A 9,099-nucleotide genomic window follows, 5' to 3' on the forward strand; every position below is an offset into this window, starting at 1 on the left:
TGGCAATAAAAATAACTACGATGAAACTTAAATACGTATGGTAACCTATAACGATATAAAATACTTTTATAAGCTCATTGATCGTTAACAATGTGGTTTCCAAGTGTAACCAGTGAGCGGGAACAAATTACGTCATGCATGCAGAGCGTCCGTTGAATTGGTTTGTTCGCTAGCTAGTTAGGGTAACCTCAGACAATTGACATTTGATTAAAACATTGATATTCATTATTCATACATTTATTTCCGCGAATCATATTGGGTCAGGAAAGGAGGTTAACTACTCGGTTGAAACAAAATTCAGTAAGGGGGGTGCAGCAGTAGCCAACAAAGGTTGAGAACCACTGCCGCAGAAGGCCAAGCGGTACCGGTCTAGCTCCTGACAGAGGAATGGAAGCCTCTCCCCTGCAGTGAGCGTTGGGACATTATACGTGGCCAACCTCGGGGTTAACCTGCTATTTATGAAGGTGAGGAGTAGAGTCTGGCTCTGCTAAATTGAGTTTTGGCCAGAAGGCGTCACAGATTTTCCTGTCCTTGCCTGGGCCTCCAGCACAAGTTTTGTTGGGGGGGTTCCACCGTGGTTATTTGGGATGAATTAGTGCTAAGTAGAGGATTTACCAGCCACTCAGACAAACGTATCTTGCAACATACTACAACAGCAGCTGCTATTCGCCACTAAGTGGTGGTGACGTCACCACGGTGCTTGAAGCCAGGCCAGGTACACGCTTAGGCCACATGAAGTGTCGAAGGCTCGCTGACAGGAAGTCAAGGGACAGACCCAAGTGCCATGAGTTGATTGAAAGATGACTGGCAGATGCACCACCTGTGCCCCCTACTGTGCGAGCTTGCTGCATTTTAGTCGCCCAGCGCTCCGCTTGTTTTTAGTGGCGTTCCACTGCCCTCCGCTGCTGTTGGAGGGTGATTCCAACTTCCCAGTAGCGTCGTTCACGAGCCTCCATATAGGCCAATCTTGACACCGCTGGTAGCAGTCTTCGGCAAGTCCACTCAGCTCTACATCGTCCTGAACTACATCATACCATCTCTCCTCCGGCCCGTTTAGCCCCCTCTATCTAGCCAAACAGAAGCTGTTTGGGCATGCAGTGCCTGGGCATACATGACCAAGTCAATGCAACATTGCATTGACTACGGAGTCAATGGGGGAGGGGGGCATTTAAAAGTGACTGGTGATGACCACACCCAGGATTTTTATCGCCCCCTCCCTCTTGACGAATTTAAGGGGAGGTGGATCAGGGGTGTTGTCGATGCTGTTGCTGCCTTGCCTCCCTTTGGGTTGAATATCGATTCTGTTTGATTTTGGTTCATTGAGCGCGAGAGATTAATGCAGACGGCGCACTTCGATAAGCTGTAAAGTTCATCGGCACATGACGCAGAATTGGATTTTGGAACGATTTGACTCGCGTATTGGCTGCTGCTGGTTCTCGGTTGGAGGGAGGCGGCAGGGGTGATAAAGGCAGAAGGGCCAACACGCCTGGCCCTGGATCTCGATTAGCAAAGAATCGTCGCGTACTCGGCGGTCTCGTTCGCATACTTGGTGCACTGCGAGTGGCTGTTGAGAAACGAGTCCGTCCAATGAGAGATATTGTTCTAGTATGTTCATGGTTGAGAGTTTGTAGAGTGAAAAGGGGGTGACGGACTGTTTCCGAAGACTTTGCTGAAGTCCAGGCAGATGCCATGGACGTACCTATTTGTGGTGAGCATGACGGTTATCGTGTAGAATCAGTATTGTATTGAGGCTGGAGGAATCCGATGAGCTATGAAGCTCTTTTTCACAGATGTCCAGTACGTTGATGAGGGCAGCACTGGTGGAGCCTGAAGGGCGGAAAGCAACTTAAATTGAAAATGTCAAGGAGTGGGTGGGTTGTGGAGAAATGGGAAAGATGGGTGTCCTTACAACAATCTCCTCAAGCATCCTGGATCAAACAGGAGTGATGGATATTGGTCTGAAGTCAAAAAGGCTGACAGGGGGTGGAAGTCCTTAGGAATGGGAGTGATGATGGCTCGCTTTCACTACTTGGGAACAGTCGAGGAGGAGAGAGACAAATTGAATAGCTGGGACGATGGGGCCTGCATCAGATCGGGGCACCAACACGAAGGGAGCAGTCTGGGGAGGTTATCGCGACCCCCTTGGCTGTGTTGGGGAGTCCCCTGTCCAAACCACCGCATCTCCTGGTCAAGAGTTGCGGTGGTTTGGGTTTTGAGATGTGCTGCCTGCTTACGGAACCCACCGCTCCACTCGCTCAACTCCACTCAACGTGCCGCTTGCGTGTCGCATGTGCCGTGGTGACGCAACCGCCACTTTAGTGGTGAACCGGCGCTTGTTGGAGCAAATCCACGAGCAGTGGCGGCTCCTGCAAAATCTCTCAGGGGGGGCAAATGTCTGGATGATTGATAAGGATAAGGTCCACCCATGCAATGGATAAATTAACAGCTTAAGCATGTAAAGGCAACTTCACTTCTTTAATATTAATGAAAAATAAAGTGACTCTTACAATACATCTTGTTTGTTTCTATACTCACTATTAATACAATCCACTCAAGTTTCTTTTATTAAAGATTCCACTAGGTGGCGACAAATTATATTGTTGGATGAAACGTGCTTACGTATGATGACGTAAGCACGTTAGGGCGAGCCCTCCCGGAAGCCATAGAGAATGCATTGGAGCGCCCCCCGGTCGAAAAAAAACATCTTTGAATGTAAGTCTATGGGGCCACTCGGGGCGATTCTCAGCCGGAGTGAAATCGCCCAAAAAGAGGCGGTACTCCACAGAACGTGACATGACGCTGATTGGACTATATCCAGAGGCACAGTGACGGATAGCGTGACTCTGTGGTTGAATGACATTGGTGGTGCGTCGCCCAATCGCCCTAATGAAGAAACCGCCCCTGTCCACGAGTGCTGGGGAATCACACCTCGACTGCTTTGATATTATTTTGTTAAGTTGCGTCACAGTCGTGGAGCATAAATGCTTCGTGTTGTTTCAAATGACCTTTTTGTACATTTTGGCACGACTGGCGTAAGCTGATTTGCCTGCGAGACATCACCGAGGTCCGTTGCCTGACCCTGACGCATGGCAACCGCCAAGGATGGAAACAGCAGAGTAACAAAAATGAAAAATACAACTGTCTGGACTTGTGGTTTTGGTGTTATCACATAACTCGTGGCAGCTCTAATCCCGGAGTACCATGGAACACTGTGTTCACTGGCGGAGCCAGTGGGGGTGGGGTGGCACGTGCCCCCCCTAATGATCCGATCGAAATTAGAGATTTCGATCGGATCATTGGGGTTTATTAGTAATAAATCGGCATTTTTTTACCCCCACTGCCACTGTGTAGCATATTATTACGTGCCAGGGATTCTATGAGATGATAGGACCAATAGTCTGAGTCCATAATTGGCAATAAGTAACGGCAAAGCGGTTATAAGTGACTCAGAATTGTGCGCAGTTGCGTATAGAGTACACGATTTCCCTGAAGGCATTCACCTTCAGCGAGCGCGATGCCGATCGCACACGGTTCAAATTCGACCCTCGATCGATGGCTGCGCCATCGCCGCACACGTGTCGAATCAAAATCAAGGGACAAGTCCTGATTTACTAACAACTCCTTACTTACTAACAACTCCTCTATCATTTTTCATTGCTGGCGGGGTTGCCCCCCTACCTGAAAATCCTGGCTCCGCCATTGACTGTTCCAGATTAGTTGCATACACTCACTTTATTGAGCACTTATCTCAACCTCCTCCACCTGTTTTTCGAAAGGTCTAAATAAAACGGTAATGATTTAAATTTAGTCATCAAGAGATCAGCCGAAACATCAAGTCCAACCGACGCGGTGGTCAAGACCAGGGTTATTTGGATCGATTGTTGACAATTGTGAATTTGTATTATCGTAAAGACGTCTCAAATACAGGAAAGTTGAAAGTCACTTTTGACAATTTTGTCGTAAAAAAAGGCAAAATAATAACTAAATATGCTGTTCACAAATCAAATGCTCCACTCAAAAAAAATCGTTTACCCAAGTACCCTCTGATGGAAGAGAGCAGAACAAGAATGTCGTGCTCAATTGTCTTCCACTGCAAACGGTTAGCGTCAGCCTACTCCTTCAACATCAGAGGCACGCGCGCTCACTCAGACACAGTGTGATGGATCCTCAGTCTCTATGGTTAAAGAGACGTAAAGAAATACAATTAAAAATAAAATTAACTTTAATCATTAATCTATGGCATATCCTCAATTTTAATATTTTTTTACGGTCGTGGCATTGAAATAAAAAAAACTTTCATGGTTTTATATATTTGAATCTTAAATTTTACAGTGTTGTAACTGTTTTGACTCAAAAAATGTATGAGTCAAACCCATTTCCAACGTACCTGGGATATACAGTACGCACTACACACACAAAAGTACAGGCATCTTGAACCGCAGTACACTGTACTGCACATTGATTAACACTGCAACTTTCGACAACATATCATAAATACATGTTTATATAAACATACATATGTATTGATGCATATTAAATGTGTTTCGCACCGGACGTAGCCACAACCGCGCTAATCGTAGGTGCTATTGTGAAGGATAACAAACTAAACACGTGTTCTGACACAGAACCGCCTTGGATGCCCAAATCTCCTCATCAGTGAGTTGAGCCTTGAATGTTATCAACTACTGTAACGTGTGATTAAGAACACTCACCTTTCACCGCCTGCTTTTATTTAATCGATACGAGCGTCTTCGTATTTGTAACCTGCAACGGCTACACATAAGTCACGAAAACTTCCAGTCACGAAAACTTAAAATCTACAAAGAGTACGAATACATTGTATTTTACTCTGACAAAACAAAGTACACAAATACCATATTTCACGGTCCGTGATGCATTACACGGCCGCTTGATCACTTACAACACGTGTGTTCTAAGGACAAACTATAAATACAACTGTTATATAAGACGTAAGGAACATTGATAAGAATTTGGTATGTTTTTTTTTACAGTATTTGTTATATAACACTTCAAGTTAGAGTTGCACAGTGGTGTGTACACACGCATAACAGATGCATTGTAACACCAAACAAAACTTCGTTTTATATAAGACAATTCTGATGTATTGTATTCATGTTGTAATCGTAATTTTTTTTCCAAACGAGAAACAATGCAGTGCTGAACATATTTTTTACTGTCAGTTTTATGGAATTTTGTAACAAAAATAAACGTAACGTCTCGTAATATACGAACGGGATGTGCTGTTGAATTTAAGATAACTCATCATTTTATGTTTCACGTTATATTACCTTCACCATTCACCAGATTTGTACCGTTGAGCTTATGGACGTTTTTTATGGTGTGTATATTAAACTAAACATAATTGCACTTGAACTTCGCCCATCACGGGTTTTCCCTTCGCGGATTTGACCATGAGCGCCAAATGCATTGAGGTATCGTTCGTCCGATAGCACCCCTGTTGCTCGACGAATCGCGTTTTATATAGTAAAGAAGTGCTCTGAACTGCATTCTGCTTGCGATGATGCAAACCATGGAGGAATATGTGATGCCACAGCGGCGAAGCCGCTCTGCCGACGCCCTACCTGCGATCCCACCACCACCAGGCAGCCTGGCCGACACTGCTCTTCCCTTACCACCCCCCACATGAACACACGCACACACCCCCACATAGAGCCTCGCGGGGAAGTCGCCTGGCCCACAGGTTTTCACCCAGGAGCCCTCCTTGTGGGGGGGAATTCTCCACGGTTTTTCCTGAGGCCAGGGAATTCACTGAGGCTTCCCCCAGGTTAAATTGCACTGCGGCGCCGTGAATTAACGTGGAATTACATGGTCACGACGAGGCTACTCAGCCCCCGTGGTTAAGACACACAACACAGAGGGGTTAGCAGGCAGGCAGGGGGCGGAGCCACAAACGGCGGGAAACCAGGGCAGGCACTCTGATTGGTCGGGAGCTTAGCGGCAGTCCCTTTGATGTGGAAGCCTGGGTGCGGACGTCGCTGAGAGCACCGGTCTGAATAATGCTTTAGTACAGACGAGCAGTCTGATTGGCCAGGAAGGCCATTGGATCAGCGACGACTTTCCTTTGACTCTCCAGCCACTTGAACGTCCGTGCGACGAGTCGCAGTGCAGCAAGGACTGGCCCTCAGGAGCTCCATACGAATCGAACTGTGAGTACGAGAGAGAGAGGTAAAGAACGGTGTAATAATTCCTCGAGAGGATAAGTCGAAAAGGGCGGGAAAGATTGGGTTTAGACCATCGGGTAACCAGTTAGTAACCCCACTGATTTCGGCTTCGGGCTCTGGGATAGTTAGTATCGGGCACGCCGGGAATAAATCGTTAGTGACCTATAACAGTGTCGTGTGGTTTCTACGAGTGTTGGGAGAGCGTGTAGTGGCGTGTGTACGTTCATCAGGACGCGGAGATTGGCGCGTGCCTAACTTTATCGGGGCGACCATCGTGCAAGCGTCTGACTCGCGCATACGGTCGAGTACCGCGACCCGTGTAGCCGAGTTTGTGCGCGAATCCTGTTGCCAGCCTTCATCATTGCGTGAAAGAGCCGGGGGACGAGTAAACCATTCAATTCCCCAGGGTGCAGTAATACTCGTTCTAAACCCAACTCCGAATACCCGCCCCACAGCCCTTTAAACAATCTCCATTACCCACCCTCGGCAGCAACACGTGTGCGAGTGACGTCATTTCCCTTTGACCCCTGACCCCCCATTCTGCGCGTGTGATTGGTGCACGTGGTTGTGAGAGCGGAGACATCGCGTTTGAGTGGCTGCGCGTGCACGAGTGTGGGCCGTGGTGTGCAGAGAGTCTCCTACTAACGTTGGGAGGAGTGTGAGTGAAGAGCGAAGGATTAATTCCAGGCAGCCGAGCACCAGTCCCGAATCATGCGCCACAAACAGGACTCGCGGACTTGAGGGGCCGCGGCGCGAGGAGAGGAGCCGGAGAGCGGCAGCCCTCTCCCCGCGAACGAGGAGTGGAGCAGCAGCGGCTCTCACATGAGTGAGGAGTCAGGAGGCAGCAGCCCCGCCGAGATCAACCCTCTGCTGGGGGAGGACCCGGGGGCCAGCAGCCTCAACAAATACAGACGCCGCCGCCATTATCATCATTCATGGTCATTCAAAGTATTGTTAGTTCCATTTAAAATTGCTTAATATTAATTGTACTTATGTCATTAATCTTGTCTTTATGTTCAGGTTTAGTGAGTACGCGTGTGTGTCCTTGCGCATGTCCCCGTCTGCGTTTGTGGTAAGCGGTGGTGTAGCGTTTAGCAGGCTGTGCTATCAACCCGGCTCACGATCAACGCCAGTGACAAGTATCTGAATGGGTCCTGGGCCTCCCTTAACTAAAATGAGTACTTGGTGTGGTGTGTAAACATCGCCACTGGGGAGACAAAGGCGGCCAGGCGTAGTATTAGCCACCCAGCCCCTCGTTCTGGCCCTCATAGATGCTACTCGCGAGCAGCATATCCTACAAGTCTGTGAAGGCTATGCGTGTGTGCGATGGTGCCCCCCCCCCCCCCGTGTGTGTGTATTTGTGGTGACTCATTGCGCCCTTTCCGGCAAGCAAGCCAACCAGCGCCAGGACTCAAGGTAAGTGAAATTTAAACAGATGTTTTAAAATATATTTATGTTACTTTATATTGTTGTATCTACTATACAGTATCACGTGTAAATGTACAATATTTCTTATTATTTGTGAGTTTAACGATGCTTCCATTTTTGTTGAACCGTAATATATCTTGGAACATTGGCTGTATGTGCATTGTCTTCCGACTTACGAACGGGCCCCAGGAACTAATGCTCGTAAGTTGAGGACTGCCCCATGCAGTATATTTTGTACCGACTTATGAAAGGGTCTCATGAACGGAACTCGATCGTAAGTTGAGGAATGTTCGTATATGTGTAGTGGCGTAACGCGCGTAGGGTTTGCAAATGGCAGTTGCATTCATGTATGGGGTTGCAAACAGTGAGGTCAGGTCGGACGAGCAGACAGAGAGACGCCAGCAATGAGGGAAAGAGGCAGTGATTGGCTGACTGCAAATGCAAGCACGGGGTAGGCGCCAAGGAGGCAAGAGATAGAGGTGATAAGAGGGGAAGCACGTTCAAGAGACGCCGGAAGGACTCTGGCTTAACGAGGAGGGGGATATAATTAGGACGTGTGAAGCAACGGGGTTGAGTTGGTTGGAGATGAAGAAGTGAAGAAGTCAATACAAGACAAGTCCGGGACCTCGCCCTCTACACCTCGTCCTCCCCAGCGGTGTTGGCTGAATCCCCGCTGGGGGCACGGGTGAGGTTGGAGGTGTGGCTGTAGTAACAGGCTAGCAGGGGAGAGACTAGCGGAATCCTTAATGTGAGTGTGTTCGGCTAGCGGAATCCTTAGTGTGAGTGTGTTCGGCTAGCGGAGAATAGGCTAGCGGGAGACTCGGTGAGAGGTTAGCAGGGTGAGAAGCTAGCAGAGTATACAGTAAGAGGCTAACGGAGCAAGAGAGGGAGAGTTCGCGAGAAGAGTACGTGTGGTGGAACGTGAGGAACATCCGTGTGGAATGCTTCGAATAAAGTGACACAGGAGAAAAATAAGAAGTTGTCCGCGTGAATAAACACCACTACATATGTGTAAGAACAGTGCGGGGTGATGTAAGGACAGTACGGCTCCCCGTGGCCATGGTTACTAATTAACGTACGGAACAGACAGGGTCACGTTAGGGTAATGTGGGACCTAAGTGGTTGTTAATAATGATTGATTTGACAAGCTTTGACAGGGTCGCGTGAGGGGAAGCACGGAACCTGACGGTCGTAAATTGTAATAAGGGCAGAGACAGGGCCAGGTGCGGTGAGAGAGGGTTCGGGAATTGGGGCGTGGCCGGATCATGAGGGGGATAAGAGCCGGCATGAACTGGTGCTCTGGGCTGCTGTTGTGGGGGAACTGCCATCGCCGACGTCACCTGGAAGCCGGTTGTCTTCATCATCCTGGAGTGGGCACCTTGTAGTCTTGGAAGGCTCGAGTTATGTTGTCTCAGAATAGAGTTATCTAAGTTACCCAAGTGTAAAAAGTAACTTTCGGTTACTCGTT

The sequence above is a fragment of the Lethenteron reissneri genome, chromosome 45, assembly GCF_015708825.2.
Source record: "Lethenteron reissneri isolate LAM-NWPU_2019-01 chromosome 45, ASM1570882v1, whole genome shotgun sequence".
Taxonomy (NCBI): Eukaryota; Metazoa; Chordata; class Hyperoartia; order Petromyzontiformes; family Petromyzontidae; genus Lethenteron; species Lethenteron reissneri.